The following is a 24,158-nucleotide window of genomic DNA, read 5'->3' as shown; positions in this document are numbered from 1 at the left end:
TAATTCGTAGAACTCACAAAATTCCTTTTTTAATTCTAAAGAAATGTATCTAAAATACAATAATAATTCGTGTGACTAAAAATAATTTTTAATTTTTAAAATATTTTATTAATATATAATAATAATTCCCATTTAGATAGGATTTTAAAAAATACAATATACATTTGAAATATAATATAACTCGTATGAATAGCAAAAACCATTTTTAGGCCGTTCGACATCCCTTCCCCCTAAGATAGAAATTTTTAAAGTTTTTGAAATAATATATATCTGAAATAAAATAATGATTTGTGTGACTCGTGAAAATCTTTTTGAGGCCCAGAGACGGGGAAAGCCTTTCCCCCATGGCAGGAATTTTTTTTTACATTTAAAAGAAATAAAATACATTGTAAATTATTCATATTCGCTGTGAATATTATTTTTTTATGCCGTGGAAGGTCTCCTAAAATAAAAGAATTTTAGATATTTTAAAAATATTATCTAATGAAATATAATAATAATTCGTATGACTCGTGAAAATCATTTTTAGTCAATTGAATAAAAATTTCTAATAAAAATATATATTTAAAAATAATGATAATGGGTAAAATGAGTAAAAATCACTTTTAGGCCGTGAATCATCCTTTTCCTGAAAAATAAAACTGAAAATATATAAAAAAAAAAACAATTATAATTGGTATTTCTGATAAAAAGTTTAACAGGCTTGTGATACTTATTAGAAATGCGGTGCGGAATTGAAGTCTATTCAGATGTCGGAGTGTCACCCCCTTCAGGAACCACCACAGCTAATATCAGTGACCAGACCAAGACGAACTCAAAGCTAAAGAATTTCAGCAGCATATGGTGTGAAGTGTTACAGTAGGTGGCCGGTAAGGGAATGAAAAAGGGTCGGAAGTCCGGAACAATCAGTAAGTCCACGTATTCTACACCAACTCGAGACAATTGAGCAATTAAGAAAGTCCATATAGTTTATACTATATTTATACAATATATATATACATATGTGTGTGTGTGTGTGTGTGTGTGTGTGTGTGTGTCTGTGCGCAATGTTAGAATTATACATTACTTACTGTTTTCCGTAGACATGTACAACTATGCAATGAGTTTTTCGACTGGTGGATTTCAGTCAATGTATGTATTATAGTTCGTATACAATTTTAAATATAAATAAGTACTTGTTGACATTCCTTACAAATTTTCTCTCAGTTCCACGGGAAACCATTGGGTGGGTGGAAGCTGTATTGTTTCGTAGGATATCTGTTTAATATGCTTTTTTTTGGTAAAACTGATTTTCTTATTTATTTACTGAACTAAAACATAGGAATTAATACCCTATTTCAGTGCAAAATGACTGTGCATATATCGCTGACAATGTTTGGATCATTACAAAGACCAATAATTGTTTTACGGGCATCATAGCATCGTTGCCAATGCACTCGAAATTAAAGGAACTGTATGTTATATTTTGAAAGTGCCTAAAGGAAGAAACTAGAAACTACATTGGAATTAAACGGTCATCTATAGCTTTTCTTCAGTCCACACTCATGCGTGCGCCTGTGACCGCACATCAGCTCTTAGTGAAACAGGCAAAAACATTTTGGGAAATTGGCAACTACGTTTCACGTCGTCTGCTCGGCATGAGCCTGTCATTGGCCGGTCTCCACTGTCCTCGTTTCGCAATTTGCATGTCGTTGGAAACTAAATTCATAGGAAAGTAGTGCCTCGTTAATGGCCTCTATTATTGACTTAAATCCGGAAATAGTTAACCGAAATGAGTGTGACCTAAGCTATCTGAATGGTATTTACAACATTAAAAGTGTACCGTAGGCCACCACCAATATGCCAGCCTAGTAAGTGTAGCTTTTATTATATTAAAATATGTTTCCATGTGTCTATCAATAGGTAAGTTATGGTAGGCTAGTAAAGATGGGCGCCTGTTTGGTCAAAGAAAGTAATATTTTTGGTTCAGGGTAAAGTATAATGGAGGAGCCTTTTCCAGGCATGAAGGCACAAAAACTCATGTTCTATGTTAATATTTCAGACATATAGTTACGCCTGACATTTTTAGATGTGAGATGTATACAGCCATTTTAGGACAGGCCATTTGTCCAGGGTGTGATGAACATAGCCCTAGCCTAGTAATTTGGCTTGGCCTGTTCTAAAGAAGATGTAATTTAATTGGCAAGCTACAAATGAAAATGTTTTAATGTGGACTTTAATTAGAGCATCCGGTCCTTCTCCAACATTTGTCAGGATGCACTGTGACTTGAATTGCTGACTGGCCTATAAATCCTAACCTAACCCATCCTGTCTAGCTTGTCCTACCTAACCTTTCCTAGGCTAGGGAAGAACCATGGCCCTGACTCCCCAATATTCACTATTACTGAACCTTCTAATGGTTCATGAGAACTATGTTACCTTTTCCATTGATTTGTACAAAATTTAATCCAGCCAAGTAAGAGATAAGCAGGTTTGAGGGAACTTCACGAACAGGGGGCTGTGATTGTGAAAATCTTTAGTTCACAGTCTAAAGGAGTTACTAACATAAAAAATTATAGAGTTTACACATGAACTGCTTATTCCCACTGCCTAGCAGTGTGTTTCAAATAACATTTTGCTGTATGTGTTAAACATCGGTTTCTTTCTGGGATATTAGTGTCAAGTGTCTAATAGCCTACTCATGCTGAGTGACACACCAAGTGCATAGCCATGATCTTTGAACACTAGCCTCAAAGCTTTATGTCTGGATTACCAGCCATGAAACTATTCACATTTCCATGTCACAGCATGATTGGGCCAATAAAATTCAAGATAGGAGGAAGAGGATTTAACTGTATTAATTCTCAGGTTAGGTTAGAGAAGTGGCATCATCATGGGTTAGATGTGATGTTCTGGGGAGTTATTATTGGTTCGAGGGAATAATAACTGTAATTATTACAGAAAAAATTTTAAGATGATTGTATCAGATCACTAAGATAATTGTGACTCTTGCAGGACTGGCCAGCCATGGCTGAAAAACTGGTCCCCTGTTTGCCAGAGGCGAAGTATTAAGCTCAGTTTCTCCATTGGACAATCCCTCAATCATAGTGCAGTATGCTTCAATGACAACAAGGTAATACATATAATCACATTTGAATAAGTCTTTTGCTTTTGTTAGCAAAGAAGTACTTACAGGGTATCACTGATGTTCGCGTAGGATTGTGTGAGTTATGCACAGTATCTGTTTATTTCCCATCCTACATCCAACTTAGACATGGTTTCATTGTACAGGGTAATGGGGCGCTAAACTTCCTCGAGAATGGCATGAATACCAAGAATATATATAAAACAAACTAATATTCTGATTCATTTATATTGTTTATATATATATTTTACCTTGAATGCCCACCACATTTTACCTTGAATGCCCATGCACCAATTAGTTATTCTTCCCTATTGTGCAGATATTATATCTGAACTCTACTAGCATCACTGAGACTGATGCTTCAAGAAGAGAGTTTATAATGCCTTAAATTGCCAGGCTCTTTTATAGGAACTATTTTGACATTTCTCTTATTGTATCATTTGCTTTTTTTTTTTGTACTCTACTCAATATTTCTTTAATTTATGGTATTGTTGTTATTGGAACGGATGGACAATTTAGTTTGCTGAAGGTTTGCTGTCAAATATGGGTACATCAGTTACTTATTTTAGGGTAATTTTGTGTAATAATTATTGGTGACATGAAAGCTTAAGTCAGTCAGTTGACAGGTAAAAGCTATTTTGTATATGTCGTCACAATTAGGAGATGCTAATGATGATTATCTTGTCATTGCCTGGAAATATATGAATGCAGGTCACAATGGAACAGTGTAGGGAACCCCTTCACAAGAAGATATCATTCTCTTGGTTTATGTGTTTGCATCAGGTTCCATCTTTTTGGGGTTAGGCATGAAATTACTTACTGACTTGAGTCTGCTGCAGTTTTCTGAATTCCTATCTAGTTTACCTTGTCATATTTAATCTGAGTTGCTGGACCTTCCTATGGGTCGTTGTCCTGCTGTTTTCATTTCTGCTGCTTTTCTGACTGTTTTACAACCTTCTTATGTTGCCAGTTTTTGAGATCCCTACAGGAAGTGTGGTACTGAATTATTTTCTTTATTGTCTAGATATATGATAATGATTTCCCTTCTTAATGTTTATGTAATGACTTGTGCTGTACCTCCATCCATCCAGGAATTCTTCATTACAGCATAACACAGTTTAGCCACTCCAGAAAGGTGTGATCAGCAGAAGGTACTGGTCGATGTGAGGAACCTAAGACTCAGGAATAAAATAAGTGCTTCTGTCCCCATACCCTCTACTGATGTTGCATCCATGCAATATACATCAGATATTTTGTTAATTCTGCAGCCTTAAAGTTCATTGTGTTAACCATGTTTAGATAATTTTATTTCACCAAAGAAATGAAAACTAGTCTCATGAGTGTACGTCCCTATCCCAAGATGGAATACCATTATGTACCACATCACAAACAGTATACTAAACTTTGTTAAGCTATGACCAGGTCATGAATATTAGCTGAGGGTTTTTTTTTTTTTTTAGTTCTCCTATCTTCACTATCAACATACATTCTAATTTCTGTGTTGTTATAGTGTCAGGATATGTGATGTGGTAGTCATCAGTCTCATATATTTTGAGTTGGAGAGTAAAGAGTGGGAAAGGTATCGTTCTCATATCAAGATAATCACTGTCATATATCTGTTTGGTTATGCTTATGTAGACAATTGTTATTTGGGATGAATCTTACCTACTGTTAAAGTTAGCTTATATCTCCACGCCGACAGGCGAGTTGGCATTCAATCAAAAGAAGAAGATCGTTTGTCTTACCTGGAAGACTGTCTAGTTCACCTGTTCTCCACCAGGTGTGTTTGAATGTTTTAGCTCTAGTCAGAATTCTCCTTGCTGCCATTGGGTACAATTGTTGGCATTTTATGAATTTTGGCTGTTTGATCCTGTCACCCCACTGTAATTTTAATCTTCTGAGGATGTCTTCCACTGGAAGCAAAACAAATAACATCAGGTTATGTAGGAATGATTACTGTGTAAACAGGATTCCAAAAATTTGAGGTAGATCAGCATACTGTTTGTACCAGCTGCAGGGGTACAGAGTGTGATCTAAAAATTATGAGGAATGTAGGGCCTTTATGCTTAAAATGTCAGATATAGGAAAAGGAGGGAAGCAGATGGCTTGCAGTTTCTTAGGTCAGGTCATGAACCTGTCTGTTTCAATACACTCCTGAACACCTGAATTTTCCCTGCATCCCACTAAGAGACAACTCAGGTTTGAGGAATCCACTACGGGATTTTAACAGAGAATCAATGCTGCAGGTAAAATCTTGTCAGAGCTACCATAACAAAGTCGGTTGGAGTTTGAATGTGTGTGCCGACACACCCCATTTTCGTCAATTGCTTTTTGTTTGCGCTGCTGGGAGGTTGTTTCCTTCTGCAGTGCGAGGTTTTAATCCTATTGCCAGACTTCTCTTTGTATTTTGGACCTCTGGTGATAACTTGGATTGTATTTGCCGGTTTCTTCTCCTGATTTTTCTGGATATCTTCAATGTGGAACGTCTTTTAGAATTGGACTTACTGGTTCCCGGTCTTCATTGGTCATCATGGACTCTTTCACCTTCTACTACCACAGAGCTTGATGTCGACCTCGGATTATGACTGTAGATGCTGGAGCTCATCGCTGCTTCTTCCTGCCAGAGATGGATGAGTACCTTGAGACAACAAACATTCTGTCAGGTATGTAGGAAGGTTAAATGTGATGTCCAAACTCATTGGATAAATGTTACTGATTGGAAGGCACAGAGATGGAGGTTATGTTTCATCGCAAGTCTTTGGCTAGTCAAGGATATGATGGTTTACGTGGTCAGAATTTCGTTGCCTCAATTGCTGAGGCTTCTGCTACTGAAAAAAAATATGGATTTAGTGAGTTCAGACGTAGTCAGACAGATAGAGGATAGGATTGCAAGTAGTATGGAAAATTTAATAGCTAGTCTTCTTCAACATTTCTCAGATAGGGATAGCAGTAGTGTTAGGATATCTAATCCTTCTTCCTTTTCAGCTCCCCTGCTTATTCCAGAACCAGCCCTAATGGATGCTGAGGGTAATGGCAGAACCGCAAGCCTCCGAGTGGGTAGGGTCTGCCGGTCCCCTCGGCACGGAGCAGGCAGGGCAGGATTCCCCCCGCCCCCCAACCCCCTTGTAGTATTGATAAATTAAATGTTGATAATGTTAGTCAGGATCAAGATCTAGGTGTAATAAAGGAGGACAGGTTTGGGTTAGATAGTGAGGAGAAGGTATTAAGGGTGCAGAGTCATTCTCCTGGACGGGCTCCGGTTTCGGGTTCGAGTGTTTTTTGTGCTCTGGCAAGAGTTTCTACTTCATCGCTTCTTTTCGGTCTGGCTCAGTCTCAAGTCAATGTTTCAGTTACAGTGGTGCAGAATCCTTCTGCTTTTGCTCCTAACTCACTTCTGACTGTTTCTGAATCTCCTACTGTAGTTTCCTCCTTCTGTGTTTTCTACTCCTCCATCTAGTAAGGTGGATTCTGGTGTGTCCTTTGGGCTTCTAAAAGTAGTTTGTGGAGCATGCAATTGGATGTGGCTGAAAATAAAGCGCATTGCTGGGTTTTTTGATGGGTACAGGCCTATGGTGAGAGGTTAATTTTCAAATGGTTTCTCTAACATTAGAGAGTATGTGACACAGTAGTGTCCAGAAGTAATGTCGGATATGTTTCAGGATTATTGAGGGGGGCCAGATTTGTTGTACCTTCTGTCCTTTTCATTCTAAGTTTTCTTCTGTGTTATCTGTCGCTTCATCTCCTGCTCCCACATTGCCTGTTGCCCCCTTTTCAGTCTCGTCTTCGGCCCCTTCTTCATCTGCTCCAGTCTTTCCTGCGGCTTCCACATCTTCCGTTGTCCCTCCTTCTTCAACTTTGGTTTTCATCCTCTCAGGTAACTTCTTTTTATGTGTCTGCTATTCCTCTGCCTCCCTTTTTCCTTCCTTTGCTGACAGTCTTCTCCAGAGGATGTTTCTCAAAGGTAAGATGTGAATGCAGTTTCACCTAGAATTTAAAACTTCAGACTCATTGAGCAGATCCCTTCCCATTGACTTGGAGGGGAGGATGGGGCAGAAAGTCTATGAGATCTGATAATCAACAGAGTTTTCAGGTTTTACAGGGTTCAGCCTGTCATCTTCCCCTACCCACTGTTCGGGTTTTCTCGCATTCTCTAACCTGCTCCATGTTGGAATGAGACTAGGGTGGTCGGGCAACTCTTCATTTCTCTGCCTGTGGAAACCTGCATTTTCTGTGGCACCTCACAAGTGTAGCATCATCAGCTACTTTCATTCTTGTCTTCATCATTTCCATCCCTCCAACAATCATTTCATTTGTATACAATAAAAATAACAATGGACTTTGGAACACTGTCATGTTCCCCTTAGTAATAATCTAGACAAAAATCCTGTTTGGTTCACTAAAGATCCCTTCAACAGCAAGGTTCAATCTATGTAAAGCCCAAAACACATCCACCCACTGCAACATTCTGGTTAATTTGTCCACTTGCACTGACTGAAGGCAGCACTAAAATCTATTTGGTTACTCTACACTCAAACCGTTTGGACATTATCAGGTTTCTTATTGGAGGTGCAAATGGCATGTCAAATCTAAAATGTCCTCTTGCCAGCAGTAACGATTATGGACGCTGCTTCCGATATGTTACATTGAATATCAAGCAAAAATCGGACATCCTTTTAAATTCTAGTTTTTTTTTTTTTTTTTATAGTGGCTAAAAATATGTCCCTTTTCTAGTGTCTGGTTTGAAGAGCACAACAGGCTTTGGAAATTGGTGGACGTTGTTTGCTGCAGTCTGCAGATGCACACTTCTGTTCTCTGGGGACTGAGAGGATGCCTTCAGCAGGTAGAGGCTTGGAGGAATGGCCATGGAGAGTCTGGTCTCTCTCCTTTAGATGATTTCACTGTAACCCTTGGTAAGGTGTCAGGTTTCCATTCAAAGGAAGAAACCATCAGGCAATCCTGTCTAACTATCTGGATTATCCAGAATTTTCTGGACATCCCTTAGTGAAACGGTGCTTTGTAAGGATGTGTTCTTGGGATGACAAGACTGAGGCTCTTGGACATCCTCATGCTGATAGGTTTATGCTAAAAACTTCTGAAGCAGTTCTGCTTTTTCCCTTTGGATCCACCATCAGCTATTGGCAGTAATGGAGGAATCTTGAAGGATGTCTGGTAACCAAAGATAGATGATGCCAATTTGGTCCACCACAGATGAGCAACTGTAATTCAGCAAGTTTCCATTGTCTTCCGGAGTCTTCCCCCAGGTCAATTCAGTGATCTGATACATTCTAATTGCATTGCTCCAGTGAGACTCTTTATCTGGTAAATGGTATAATTCTTCGTTTGAATGATTTTGTCTCCATGTGTTGAACTTTGTCTGTTTCATGTCATACGGTGAGCTTGTCTCATCATCAAAGGTATCATCAAATCATGGCTGGTCATTTGTCCTGATTGGGATGACCTTTCTAGCATCCTCTCTATTAAGATTTCTTTCAGCTTGAGAAAGTCAACCTAGCCTTACCAGGTTCAGCTGGACATTTCATTTGCTTTTTCATTGGGATCTGGATCCTGATAACCAAAATCTGAAATTTTATTCCTTCGGAGAGTCAAAGTCTTTCCTATTCAGCGATGACATACTTTAATTTCCAATTCCTGAAATCTCTAGTAGTAATATAATCGATGATTTATTATGTTCTTTTAAGATTGAACGTTGTCTTGTTGACTCGGGCAATGGTGGACTTTAGAAATATACTGAATTTTTCTTGCATTCACCTGCCCGTGAACCCATTGAAGCTATAACGTTAAGACAACTGACTAAGAAGTTGCATTTTCTTATGGCTTTAGCTACACCTAGAGGGTTGGGCAAGCTTCAGGCAGTTTCTAGGTTGGGTTCCTATGCGAAAAATGATACGTATTTGTCTTTCTTCCGGAATTTGTGGTGAAGACAGAGTCGGAGGTTAACCCTCTGCCTCATTCGTTTAAGGTTCTTTATCTGCAAGTGTTCATTACCGGCGATCCAACGGAGATGTCTTTATGTCCGGTGCAAACATTAAAGTCTATTTATCAAAGGTTGAGAAACTCCGTCCGCTTCCGCATACACTTCTTGTCTCTCCACGGAATCCTTCCCGTCCCCTGTCAAAGAATGCGATTAGTTACTTTCTGAGGGAGGTGATTTCCCAGGCTTCTCAGGGTTCTTCTTGGTTGTCTTCAGCTCTGTATTTCCCCGAGCGCACAGTATTCGGATTCGTAGTATGTCCACTTCATCTTCCTTTCTAAGGAATTATTCAATGTCTTCTATTCTGGAGGCAGCTATTTGGAGATCTGTCTCAGTGTTTACTTCCTTTACTTAGAGACGTTCAATTTGCCTCATTGGAGGGTTACTTTCTTGGTCCACGTGTAGCTGTGAAGTATTCAATCTAGGATGCGTTCATTTAGCTGAGGTGGTATTCACTTAGTGTGGAGGTTCGGAGGTTTATTCTCTTAGTCCATGTGTAGCAGCGAAGTCTATTATCTAGGGTGCGTTCATTTAGCTGAGGTGGTATTCACTTAGTGCGGAGGTTCTTAGGTTAACCAGATAGAGAAATTCCTTTTAGTCTTTAGAATCGTAGGCAACAGTGATAGTATAATCACATGAACTTAGGTTTAGTACGTTTTAAGTATCTTAGTCTTTGATAGTTTCCCATTGAGAGTCATTTGCTCTATTTTATCTTTTGTTTTGTTTTGCTCTTTCATTGGCGCTGAGATACTTCTCCGCTTGTCAGTCGCCAGGCCCTATCTGCAACCTAGATGGCGAAGAGTCAGCGGCTCGGCACACTGCTTCATTTCCCTCCATACATGAGAGGCTCTGAATAGCCACATGGGAAGTTCATCGTACTCCTCTGTACATGAGAGGTTCTGAAGAACCACATGGGTATCGACAGACCAAGATAGTAGGACCCGACTGGCGATCAAAGTACTCTCCAGCATGTCTCTTCACCAAAAGCATCGATTGATATGGTGAGTGTATAACTAAATAGATATCCTATGCAGAGCAGATCGGTGAGCTGCCATCTCCGCGGTTGTTATAAGGGGGTGTGCCGCAAACTTAGATGGTTCTCCCGGAGGGACAGCGGCCCTGCACTATGCCTCATTCTCCTCCATACATGACAGGTTCTGAAGAGCCACATGGGAGGTTGATGGACCAAGAAAGTACTGACCTGACTGTTGATCAAAGTACTCTCCAACATGTCTCTTCACTGAGAGCATTGATTGATATGGTGAGTGTAAGACTAAACGGATATCTTATGCAGAGCAGATCGGTGAGCTACCATCTCTGCGGTTTTCAAAGGGGCGTGCAATAGAATTGATCCCTCCTCCTCCTCTAAATGTTGTTAATCGTGCAAATTCAGGTTTTCAGAGAGTGTATTGCAATATGAAGTTTTCATAATAAAACTAATATTGTAATACTTACCTTAACACCTGAATGATTCCCACCCTCCTTTCCCCACATCAGTTTTGACCTTGAATAAAGCAATTGACGAAAGTGGGCGTGTCGGCACACACCTGTGTCAGCGTTGCCAAACATTTGTTATGGTAGATCAAGTGACAAGATTTTACCTGCAGCGTTGGTAATGCTGGCTTAAAATTCCCACTAGTGGGATTGGTAATTGAGAGTTGTTCTAGCTAGTCAGATTCAGGTGTTCAGGTAAGTATTACAATAATAGTTTTATTATGAAAACTTCATGCTTCTATCCCCATACTATCTACTTATGTTGCATCCATGCAATATACATCTCATATTTTGTTAGTTCCGTAGTGTTGAAGTTGACTGTGTTAACCATATTTAGGTCATTTCATTTGACCAAAGAAGTGAAACCCAATCTCTTAAGTATACATCCCATCCCAAAATGGAACACCATTACATACCACATCACAAACAGCATACTAAAGTTTGTTGTTCTGACTGGGTCATGAATGTTAACTGAATATTTTTCAGTTCTCTTATCTTCACTATAGACTGAATAAAGTCAGCATATGTTCAAATTTATGCATTGTTATAGTGTCAGGATATGTGATTTGGTAGTCATCAGTCTCATACATTTTGAATTGGAGACTAAACAATGGGGAAGGTATTGTGTTCCTATCAAGATAATCACTGCCATATTTAAATGTGTTTGGTTATGCCTATGTAGACAATTGTTTTGTTTGTTTCGAGGTTATTTCAGAAAAGTTTATTTTGGTGAGTGGGTCTCCCAAATGTAGACAGTAGCTAACTATAATTATAACTATGGGGACCGATAGTTTCATTACTGGTCAATAGTGCACCTGAATTTTGAAGGTTAGTTGGTTGCCAGGGCATGAAAATAAAACTTATAGACCAGTTGGCTGCAGATATAGTATAGTGTTTAGGTGTCATGCCCAGAAATTTTGTCTTTGCACTCTAGATGTTTTGCTAGAACATTTAATTTTGGAGGGGATTGGATCACAAAAGTCTTTGAAGCTATCTGACAACATCTGGAACACACACAAAAAGAGGCAAGAATTATAAGCAGGTTAATGCAGATGATGAATGCAACATGGATACCAGTTCTAGTCATAATAGGAGTCAAAGAAATAATAAGCAGCAGACCCATTTCAAGCTGATGAATTCCTGACTAGTTTAGTTCCAGTTGGTGGACTCCAGAATACAACACTGATAGCAAAATCTCAGGCTGCCTGGGGTCCTAGTAAACTGACAAATTAGTAGACATGGAAATTTTTGGTTTGATAATGGGTTGTCTTGGAACAAAATTTAGGATGAATTTAGTATGACTCAGATGCCGTTGACAAGAGGGTGTGCCAGTCCAGCAATGTGAGCTATTCTATAGACCACATATATATTTAGTTTATTTGTATTAAAATGTCAAATTTCTTTCTCTTAGGAAAACACAAAATATAACTAATTAATCCTGTTCACTTTCATACAATATTTCAACGTTTTACTAGCAGTCATGTCTTTCTTATCTTCATTACTGTACTGAGGGTATGGTAATGTCGACTCTGAATAATTCAAAGTCAGCATACATTGTACAGTCCTGATCTATAATGTCAGAGTAAATAGACAGTGATTTGGTAATTCTCATTCTCATATCATTCTATTTTTAGAGCAAAGAGTAAGAGAGGTGTTGTGTTCCTACAAAGATAATCATTGCCATAATTAAATTGTTGTTCAGTCATGAGTATATCGGTATTAAGGTTATTTGATACAAGTTTATTTATTTGGTGTCCCAAGTTTAGAGAATAGTTTACTGTACTTGCAGCCAGGAAGTCTAAAAAGTTTGATTATCATATCCTGGCAACAAATAATTCACCAGTAAACCCAAATCCATTTCATTAGGTTGCTTGAGAGGGATAATGAACTTTTAGCCCAGAGTTGGCTACAGGTGTAGTGTTTAGAAGTAATGGCCTGCAATTTTTTTTATGCTAAATGCACAGTGGAATATTTCACTGTGATTTGATTGGGTTACAAAAATCTTAAAACCCATCCTACAAAATCTGAGATCGTAAAAAAATGGCAACAACATGTTTCTGTGGGAACATAAAAGAACAAGGCAAGAGCTACAAGCAAATGACAAGCAGGTAATTAAGCACATCCAGTAGATAATGAACTTACAGAGATGCCTGTCCTAGCCACAATAAGAGCCAAGGAGATAATCAGGTGACCCAGTTTAGGCTGACTAGTTTAGTCCCAGTTGATGGTCTCCAGGCGTACAAAATGCTGTGCATAGTAAAACCCAAACTGCCTGTTAATTCCGGTAAACTTGGCAAAACAACTGGCATGGAAATTTACTTAGTTGATGATGGGAGTTCTTGGCCTAAAAGGTTCTAGTGAGAAGAGTTAGCATTCCAAAAGATGACACAAAGTTAGGCAAGACTACCTGCATTTAGGTCACATTAAAGTCCCTAAGTTGTCACACTTTTGAAAGACCCTGACTGTTAAATGCAGGAGGCATTTTTCATCCCACATCACAGTGCTAAATAAGAGGGCAAGTTGAAAGGAGGGAAATGATACTCATTCTAACTAAATTATGAGTTTATGACCAAACACTCTTTGAGGGACAAGAAATAAAATAGCAGAACCTGATCTCTGTGGATAATGTGGATACACTGGGCTGGTCAGATGATATTGCTTCATTTATGAAAGTTCATGTTTTCATATGAAGGTTGGACAACTTCTGTCCAGTACTCCCCTGAGTTTTGCTTATTGATTTATAAAAAAATGGTATTACAGCAAACAAGTTTCATTTAGGTCCTCTGTAGAAGATAAGGTAACAACGTAGAAAGTTAAGGTTTACATGTGACCTTCACTAACGATTTTTAGATAGCAACGGTTTGCAACTATGGAATCAGAAAATAACTTAAGCAGGTTGTTAGTTCTATTTGCTATAGATTTCCATCAGACCTACATCAGGGAGACTGCTTTGAGAAAATAGTTTTTACTTGTTTATGATAAAGTACCTTATATTCTTGGTATAATGTGTCTCTGGAAATATATGTAACTGCATTGTGCCTTCATAAATCTTTATTTATATTTCAGGTCAGTCTGTTCAACAATTACAAAGACTGCAATAATCAAGAGTGTAGGCAACAAAGAGGTCCATTGGGTCCTGGTCTCATTCCAAGGAAAACCCCTACACAAAGTAAGTGTATTTTTTAGTTCCTTTTGTTGTGTGTTGAACCATCTTAAACAGTATACTGGGAGTTCTGTAGTGCAATTTTGTAATGTGAGCAGTTTTTTTGTAATTTCTCAGTATGCTATTTATCAAAATTATTTTCTGATTCTAAAACTACTTTGCTTATTATGTTCTATTGCCTGAGGTATGAATGCTAATGTGTATATTTGTGATTAATATTGTCTTCTATTTAAGAAATTCATTGTTTTGTTCTTACTGAGAGTAGCATTTTCTAATTCCTGAGAAAGTTCAGAATTCAGATGTAGTATTAGGAACTTAAAATTTACACATGTTTTTTCAGTGGAATATTTCCAGTCTCATTTAGATAACTTTATTTTGTGTTCAAAATTTTATGTTCAAGTTTATTGGATTTTCTTGGATTAATTAGTTATGGCTGAGAATTGGGTAAAAGAAAAGGTTTGCTACCAAATACTATGAGTGATACCTGCTTTCTAGAGAAGAAACTCATTACTGTACTGTGCTCTTATAATGGGTACAAGCTTTTGGTTATCAAGAAAGTCAAGAGTTAGTTGCCCCTGACTATGTTTTTTTAACATGACCACAAGTTTATTTCAGCTACAAGTCTCACTCCAATATTAGGAGCACTGTTATTCATGGAACAATTGTTGGAGCTCTGCACGTCAGTATTTTATTTTCTGTTTTGTTTCAGACCTCTAGGAATAAGACCAAGTATGAGGAACATTATGCTGTTGTTGGTTTCTTCAGAGATGCATGTTGCTGAAGGTATTAACTGAACCATCTTTTGCTATGTTGTTACTGGAGCTTTATGTAGTTTGAAAATGACTGATAGGTGTGGCCAATCTTGCAAAAAGTGAGCATCTACAAGAAACTGGGGATTGGATCTTATTTACAATGAATTATTTATTTGGTGGTTACTTGTCTAAAAAGATACTCGAATGGAGGTTTGACCGTTTGGTCACCTACCCTAGGTAGCTCATCTCAAATTTTCGTGTTCCTGGAATAGGGAATGTCTAGTGGTTATGGTGCCCATGAGCCTAAAATTGATTAGAAATTGTTATGTTTGATGGAACAGCTCCAAACACTCCTTTAGAACGACAAAGACTGATTAGAGAGATGAGCCACATTCCAAAATGAGTGAAGGAAAGAACTGTGAGTTGTTAGACTCTTGTTGAAAGAAGACCTGTGTATTTACCAATCCTGATGCTGGCCTTTGACTTATTTCTCGGCAAATCTCTATTTATGATGGGAGCAAATGAAAAAAAGAATTTGCTATGATGCAATAGAAATACAACAAGTACCTAATTGACATGCCTTCTGAGCTAGCTATGTAAAACTTTAGGAGGACTGAATAGGTTTGAGTAATTAGAGGTATTTGAACTTGAACAAACAAATACAATATTTATCAGCATGTCAGCAGTAAAACAGCAAGTTGTGAATAACATGATCTCCAGCTATTTTCTATTCCCATTACATTGAGATCAAATCATCATTTAAAACATGAGGAATAATGGAGTGAATTTAACGGTATCATGGTACATGCTACTCCTTCTGTATTACGCCTTGTGAAGTAATCAAAACATGAGCTGCCTGGCTTGGTTGAATGCTTAGCAGTGTTAAGTTCTTAGCCCAGATCACGTATGTGTTCTGAGTGTACTAAATCCGGTTTATACTGAGTACGGGTCATGTCAGGATTAACGAACCCACTCACAGCAGGGTTTGCTATTCTTTACAAGAAGATTATTGGGTTCATTATTCTTTACATGGGAATAATCGGGTTCGCTGGTCTAGACATGAACACTTTGGTACCAGACATTTGATCCCCCAGGGACTAGTACTAAACAAGGCAAAATTCATTTGACCCCCGGGGGCTAGCACTGAACACTGCAAAACAGTGTAGATGAATCACTGTTTTGCTATGTTAAGTACTAGCCCTCATGTGGAATTGGAGTTCGGACTGGAAAGGGTTGACCATTCTTTACATGGGGATCATTGGGGTTTGCTGTTCTTGACATGGAGATGTTGGGTTCACTAATCTTGCCATGATCCCTGTGTACTGTACTGATCTGTCTCTGTTGGTGTTCTTATCATTTGGGTAGTTTGCCAAGACAGTTAGGTCACATAACTAACTCATAAGTTTTTTCCCTTGAAAAGGAGACAAGCATGGGTGAAAAGTAAAGTTTAAAAAATTTGAGAACTTGATGGGACAAGACAAAAGAGTAAAGTAAGAAACTTAAAAAACTGAAAGCATTGTAGTTTAAGTCAAAGGTTCACAGCAAAGGGCTTTTAGTGTGGTCTTCATCTCGCCACACAAAGTACTTTCCATTCAGTCTGTTTCTGGTCAGTCATGTAGGGAATTAATACAGTATTGCTCTATATGTATTAGTAGATACTGCTAAGACGTCTTATGGTTTCAACTTGCGCTAATACTGTATAGAGAAAATATAACGAATAAGATGTTTCTAAGATAAGACACCAATGCAGATACATTTGTTTGAAACAAGATAAAAAGGCCATTATTGTTCTAGCTGAGAATGTTACAACAGACTAGAACTGCAAAATAAAGGAGAGAAAAACAGTGACCAGGAAAGAGGAATACATTTTTAAAATACAGTTGAAATACAATTCAAAATAAATAAACAAATCTGTATGTGAAGAAACATCTGGGAAGAAAGGTCTCAGTGCAACTGAAGCAGCTGGAAATGACAAGCATCTGAATCTACAACAGCACTGATAATGTGACACCTCAACAAGATAAAGCTGCAGATACTATGCAGATTTAGGACAGGCTCTGAGAGAAATAGTGGAAGCTCCCATTTGAAATGAAGCTCAAAGAAGATGGCAAACAGGGTATCTTTTTGAAAAAGGAAGCCGTCACTTTTGAGTAATCCATGGTGGGAGGTGATGATTCTGAGGCGCTGGTATCATTCTGAAAGTGAGGAGTGTGCAGTTCACTAGGCCATGCTATAAGTAGAGCTACATCCATTTTTGTGTCTATAGAAACCTCTTGTGATAATTTGTTTCATATAACTATTTTATATTGCAATACACTCCCTGAACACCTGAATTAGCCCTGGTCACCTACCAGCCCGAACTACATCCCCATAGCTTTTACCCACTAAGTGGGTAATTAACTGTCAGCGTTACCAACGCTTACAAGAAAATCTTGTCAAATGAGTTACCTGAAGTACTGTTGGCAACACTGATGCAAGTCCCGGCCGAGTGAGGCCGAGATCCCCAATTGCTTTTTGTTCGCCATGCTGTGTGGGTGTGTCCCACATCAGGCAAACTTTTGGTCATTTAGCCCAACCCCCATTTAAGAATTTAGACATCAGATCACAATTTGGATTGTTTTCAACGCATTTTCTCCTGGATGGATACTTTATTGATAGGATTTGGAACTTCTCTCCCGAATTTGACTTTGGGATAGGTACTTTGGACTCGTTTGGATAAGTCAAACAAGAAGACGTCGCCGTCTGCTAGTGCCAATGCTTCCACTTTGGTTACATCTTCGACTACAGAGCCTTCTTCTACTGGAGATGCTGACGCTCATCGGCCCTACACGTCCTGCAAGCATAGGATGAGTACCCTCAAACACTATCGACGTTCTGTTTACATTTTATGTGGGAAGATATGGTGTAGTATCAGTCAGATAGGCGGCGAGTCTTGGTCGGTAGATCAGATGGAAGAATTATTCAAAAAGTTTGAGGACAAGTTACTAGCTGAGTATGTCTAGTCTATTTTTCTAGCTTTATGACTAAATTAACGGAAACTAGAGATAAGGATAGTAGTAATAGTGCTGTAGATACTAATCATTCTTTTTCAGCCCCCATGCCTGTTCCAGAACCAGCCTTAACGGGTGCTGGGGGTCATGGAGAACCGCAAACCTCGAAGGAAGGATCTGCCGGCACCCCCGGTGCGGAGCAGGCAGTGTTGGCAGCAGATTTCCCCCTTCCCTGTAAAAGCATAAGTTCTAAGGTGGATTTAGAATTAGGAGTCACTCAGGGTAGGAATTCTAATTTAGGAAGTATTCAGGAAAAGTAGTTGAACTTGGTCTTCTTTGGGTTCAGGTTTGGTTGGGGTCGCTAATGTTTAGGTCTCTCATTTAGATCAATCGTTGGTTTTATTTCCTGCTTCGTGCTCTGTGCAACAAAGGTTTCCAGATCTGTGGAGGGTCGTTCAGATTTGGTTTCTGATGTATCTGGTTCTGAATTTTTGTTTTCCTTGAATACTCTTTCTTCGAAGGTTCCTTTTCCTTTGGGGGTTTTAAAATTTCTTTCGTCTTGCGATGGTGGTAATTCTGGCGATCGAGTTTTTTCCAATATTCATGATCATGTCTTAAAGAATTTTATGATTTGATAATGTCTATCAAGATTATCAGGGGGGGGAACAGAACCAGTCTATTTTCTTTGAAATCTATGATCTCTTCGGCCGCTACGGAATTTTCCCGTTTTTCCCCTTTTACTTCTAAGCCTTCTTCCATTGCCCTTCTCAATCTTCTTTTCGGTCCTCTCTTTGGAGGGCTCTCGGGGTCTTTGTTGCGCAACCTGTTTTCTTGGCTTTTAACTCAGCAGAGCAAGGCTTTCTTGCTTCAACCCTGTATATTAGAGCTTCAGCAGCCCCCTCTCTCTCTTCGGGGTTAAGGGAAGGGGTACTTTTACGGATCGGTCATCTTTATCACCTTTTGCAAATCCGGTAGTTTCTCAGGCATCCGGTCTAGTTGCTTCTCAGGTGTTTGCGGGGGCGTCAGCAACTCCGTATTTCATTATTTATGGGTTCCTAACTGTAATGTATCCTCTGCGATTCTTGCGGATGCTAGGGCACTGATGAAGGGGTTCCTTTATTCAATGAAGAACATCTACGCACCACAAGGAACTTCGGCGCCATTTATGACCGCTGTCTGAAGAAGCAGTCGGTGATTTGCCTGCCCAGCGTTCAGTGTATGAGCACCGATAGTTTCCTAACTGTAATGTATCCTCCACGATTCCTGCGGATGCTACGGCAGTCAACGATCCGCCTGCGCCAGCATTCATTGTATCAGCACCGATAGTTTCCGCAGCCTTTCCATTCTCCAGGATAGTTGGTAATTACCTTCTCCTGTTACCTTCGGTTTGGTACCTCGTAACTTCCCCTTCAGTACTCCTTTGAGTTCGGTCCGGTTGGGACCTTCTCCATCTGTCCAACGTCGGCGTTGGGCGCTCCGGTGGTTACTCCGAGTGTGGCCTCTTCCTTCTTCCCTCCTTCGGCTTCTTCTTTCTCAACTTTCTGCCAGGTTTTCTCTGTCCCTCCGTCTAGGCATCCATGTTGGTTCGGGGTTGATTCCGGGTCTTCAGTTCCGGATTCCCATTCTCATGCGGTTTTGATACATCCGGATTTGAGTGGTTCGGGTGTTGCGGCCACTTCGCTCTCAGGAGTGGGCGTGGTCTGCTCAGGTGTTGCGTCATCCCCGTTGGGTGGTGTGAGGTTTGAGCAACCTACTTTGGTACCCCCAGTATGTTCGTGATTGATACGTTAGGTGTCCGTCTCACGCAGCCAGGTGTAGCAAGTTCCGGGTTTTTGAGTTCGGCGTTTGCTAGGGATCGGCCTGCCTCTTTCCTGTTCCGGCTTGGTCGGACCAGTCCGACAATCCTCCGGCTCGGTCAGACCAGTCCGACAATCCTCCGGCTCGGACAAACCAGTCCGACAAGGATTGTTCATTTGAAGGAGAGGATCCGGTACCGGATATTAATTCTCCTTCAGCCAATGAGAATGAGTATAAGCGGATGGCAGACTTCATCCTCACTTATCCTCAATCCAAGTTCCGGAGGAGCCTACACTACCGAAGCAACGATGTTCGAGTCGCTATATGTGACAGAACCGGTAGTTGCTCAAACAAGATGGTATACTCCCCCCGGTCCGGTACTGCCTGACAACCTCATCACTTCGGTGTCAGCAAGGCTGGCATACCAGGTTAACATGTCGCCTGACTGTACAACGTTCTTGGCAGAGGAGGAGGGGCTTCTTTTGAAGCTTCCGCCTCACTATCCGGACATTCGGAGAGGGTTCTGTTGAGGGCGCCTTTTGCGCTCTGCAACAGTCTTTTAGGGAGGAGGCTATCTCCTCCATGGTCTATTTTGTGTAGCCGTCGTCAGCAGTAGCATCACAGCAAGCCATGATTAGTTTGGCTGCTCCGGGTTCAAGGGATGTGGCCAGTATAACGAACTTGTTGCTTCTAACTCTTGTCTCCAGTGTCGGCAATTATGCATGGTTGAAGGTACAAAATGTGGAAGTAGAGGGTTCCTGTCTAACAGGGAACACCCAGTACCCACTTGAAGAAGCCTCTTAGGGAGAATGTCCTCCCCTTCGGGCCTCTGGAGGGATCGGGAACAAGAGGAGTTATAACCTTCGGGAACCTCAGGGCTGTCAAGGAAGCTCTCAGGTGTTTCTCCGTCCTAGTGCACAACACAGTAGTGTGTGTGCTTTGCGACATCGTAAATGCCATGTCGTATCTGAGAACTCGGGGGGAACAAGATCATTAGAACTTAGAGGTGTATACTTTCCGCCATTCAGTCTCATTCATCAGGTAATCAGGAATTGCGGTAGTGTCATCATTAAAATGACTCTAGCTCCTTGCTGGCTCTAATGCCCTGGTTCCGGAATCCCTAATGCTCCTTACGGAAGTTCCGATGTTCCTCCTCATGCAGAAGATCTCTTAGACAACCGCATTTTCACCATTATCATCCAAACTCTTGTGTGATGAACCTAGTTGCAGGCGACTGCCGAGCGAACAACTAGACAATCCAGACACTCTAAAGCTATGTCTAGACAGTGTTTCTTTCAGCTTGAGAAGTTAACCTGTAAGCTTTACAAGGTCAACTTGACATGGGGAAGTCTGTGTCGTAAGGAAGGTCATTCCATCTTTAGGCCTGCCATAACCGAAATAGCTGGTTTTCTCTTATTCCTTCAGAAAGTCAGGATTCTAACATTTTTGGCTATTGCTGGCTACCGCTCAGCACTTTGCAGTACATTTTTCTATCTTCCCGAAAATTTCTAGTAGTATCTTCTTTGACCTGTTACATTCCCTTGGGCTCCCTCGTGAGATTTGTCGGAACTTCTAATGTTAAGATAATTGATTAGGTGTTTCATTTCTCTCTTTCGGCTTTAGCTGCAGATAAAAAAAAATAAATAAATTGGGCGAGCTTCAGAAAGTTTCCTAGGCTGGTTTCCTAGGCGGGAAATGATAAGTATTTCTCTTGTTCCAGAAGTCGTGGCCGAGGCTAAAACTCTGCTTAGTTTGTTTAAGGTTCTTTATCTGCAAGTGTTCGGTTCCGGCATCAGCGGGGATGTCTTTATGTCCAATGCGAATATTTATCAAAGGTTGATAAACTTGTCTAAAAGATTCTGTATACTCTTCTTGTCTCGCCAATCCTTCCCGGTCCGCTCATCAAGGATGCGATTAGTTACTGGAGAAAGGGTTCCTGGTTCCTGGTTCATGGTGCTCACTACACAAAACACAGTTGCGGCACACTTCACAATTCTCGTGTGTTGCGAGGTTTATGCCTCTTTGAACGCAATTTAATTTGACGATGACATTATATTTAGTATTTAAGTTTTTTTTCATTACCGCACAGTATTCGAGTATGTCCACTTCATCTTCCTTTCTAAGGAATGGTTCAGAGTCTTCTATTCTGTAGGGTAGTTTCTTGGCAAATCCTGTCTTTGTTTTCTTCCAAACTTAAGAGATGTTCAATTCTGTAATGCAATAGTGGCGAATTCTCCAATCTAGGTGACATGCCTTGGCTGAGGTGGTATTCTCTTAGTGTGAAGACTTGGAAGGTTATTCACTTAGTCCACGTTTAACAGTGAAAATCTATTATCAAGGTTTATCATGTCATCAGTAATTTAGCTAAGGTAGTATTCATGTAGTCTTTAGTGATTATTAGGTTAACCAGATAGAGAAAATCCTTCAGGCTTTAGAATCTTAAAACAGTGATAGTATAATCACATGAACTTGAGTTTAGTACATCTTAAGTATCCTAGTCTTTGATAGTTTCCCTGAAATAGAGTCCAAAGAGGTGCTCTCGTAGGCCAGCCTTGGTTGTTTGCAGTGTTGGGATACTTAGCCCAAATTCGGCCTTTGCCGCTGCAGGGCGGAGGGTCAAATCGGCTCGCACACTGCCTCATTCCTCCTTAATGGGTAGGCTCTAGAATAGTCACTTGGGAGATGCATCGTTCTCCTTTTTACAAGAAAGTTATTCTCTTAGTCCGTGTTAGCCGCTAACCCTTCTATCATGGGTGATTTAGCTAAGGGGGTTCTCTTAGTGCGTTCTTAGAGGCGGCCACTTGGAAGTCGGTGTCGGTTTTCACGACTTTCTACCCCCAAGACGTTCAGTTTTCTTCGAAGAAGACTTTCTCGCTGGTCCCTGTTTTGCCATGTTAAAACCAACTCAATCTTATGATTTGGAATGTTAAAGGGTGGGGGGGAACTTCTAGGTAATGAATGTAGTCTGAGGAAATTTGGAATTTTAGATTCTCTGTTAGTCAGGTTCATAGTGAGAATATTAAATTTGACTTAGTACTTGTTAGATAGAGCAGATCCAAGTGGACAGGTTTGGTTTCTTCAGCCTCTTCATAAGGCTGACATCGGCGTTTAACGGACAGCGAAGAACTCGAAGATCCTGAAAACTCAACTTTCCTCCATACATGAGAACTTGGCTTTTACAATAGCCACATGGGTAAAAGTAAGAAACTTCTCCAAACATGAGAGTGCTTTGATTAGCCATATGGGAGGTTCACAGCAAAGGGCTCCATACATGAGAGTGCTTTGATTAGCCACATGGGAGGTTCATTGTTCTCCACTAATCACGGAGGCTGTGATTGGCCACATGGTAGGTTGGTTTTTATTTTTTGCTACTATCTATCCATGAGGAGGTTTGAATACCACATGAGTGGTAGCTCTGATATCGACCCTCCAACAATAAGAGTGCTTTGATTAGCCACATGGGAGGTTCATTTCTCCACTAATCATGGGAGGCTGTGATTGTCCACATTAGGTTGGTTTTTATTTTGCTACTCTCTATCCATGAGGAGGTTTGATTACCACATGAGAGGTAGCTCGACTCAGACAGTACCTAGACATGAGACTGACGTCGGGGTACTCTCTCTATACAATCTCACCTGCCGAGTGGGATAAACAGGTGAGGATACATTCATTTATACAGAGTAGGCGAATAATGAGTTACCTGCAACCTGTTGGCGGGTCGGGCTGAATTAGATTGATCCCACCTCCACTAAATTTTGTTAATCAGGCTAATTCAGGTGTTCAGGGAGTGTATTGCAATATGAAGTTTTCATAATAAAACAATATTGTAATACTCCTGAACACCTGAATGATTCCCACCCTTCTCCCACTTGAAATTGAATAGTTGATAATGCAAACATGGGGATCTTTTTGCAAAGTGTGCCAACGGTACTTCAGGTAACTCATTTGACAAGATTTTCCTGTAGGCACTGGGTACACGCTGACAGTTAATTACCCATTTAGTGGGTAAAAGCTATGGGGATGTAGTTCATTTTGGTAGGTGACCAGGGCTAATTCAGGTGTTCAGGTAAGTATTACAATATTAGTTTTATTAAAAAACTTCATTTTTATTTGTTTTCATAATCACCTTAAGCTAGCGGACGCTCAGTAAAATTTCTTAGCTTGTGTCATGATTTTTTTATTACTTTAATATTTCTGTTTTTTGGGGTATGCCAGATCATATATTTAAAAACATTCGTGTGTTCATTCCCATTTGCAGGTCTGTAGCTCACTCCCAAGGGCAGCCAAGTTTATATATCCCCTAAGATGCACTACCAGACATTTCTCAAGCAGCCTGCAATCTTCTAAAGACGAGACGATATCTTATGGTGAGTATTGTACTCCTGAATTAGTTTTGCCATAAACACAAGCAATGACTGTCTCTTCTCTTTCTTCTGTAAAGTGTTTCTAAAACCTATCCTCGTTTCTTCTCATAATCATTTTGTTTGTGTTGTACAGTGCTGCTTATCATTTCTCAAGCACGTCCAGTCTAGTGTTTCTTGTTAGTGGCCTGCTTTTCTCTAGCTTTCAAGCACAGATTTTTCTGTCCATGATTTCATTTTTAATTCATATATAATTTGATTTATTAAGTAGGCTTTAGTTACAGAACACCAGTGTATCTGTCCTTCATTTTATTTCCTCTTTGCCCTGACAGCTCTAATGTAGGTTTTGTTGTTGTTATCTTTAATATGTGACAGTGCCTAACAAAATGGCATTTAACTTTCCAACCAGACTTACAAGGACTAAACAGGCATCAGTGAATTATAAACCCACTAAAGAGTAATGCAGATAAAACCTCAAGAGATTA

At 39.9% G+C, this 24,158-nt stretch overlaps 1 long non-coding RNA gene across 2 annotated transcripts in view; it reads left to right on the top strand.

The window, feature by feature from the left end:
• Nucleotides 1-24,158, top strand: part of LOC136830551 (uncharacterized) — a 473,631-nt gene that overhangs the window by 169,195 nt on the left and 280,278 nt on the right. The window contains exons 1-2 of one of the 2 annotated variants that reach the window (XR_010850656.1): nt 1,543-1,850; nt 2,995-3,112. This is a non-coding gene — a long non-coding RNA (uncharacterized lncRNA). Of the gene's footprint in view, nt 1-1,542; nt 1,851-2,994; nt 3,113-24,158 lie in introns of those variants that run through there. The other variant, XR_010850657.1, reaches the window with a different exon arrangement.

Source organism: Macrobrachium rosenbergii, chromosome 47, assembly GCF_040412425.1.
Source record: "Macrobrachium rosenbergii isolate ZJJX-2024 chromosome 47, ASM4041242v1, whole genome shotgun sequence".
Taxonomy (NCBI): domain Eukaryota; kingdom Metazoa; phylum Arthropoda; class Malacostraca; order Decapoda; family Palaemonidae; genus Macrobrachium; species Macrobrachium rosenbergii.
The sequence above is the reverse complement of the archived record's forward strand: the minus strand, read 5'-3'. Positions and strand labels throughout refer to the sequence as shown.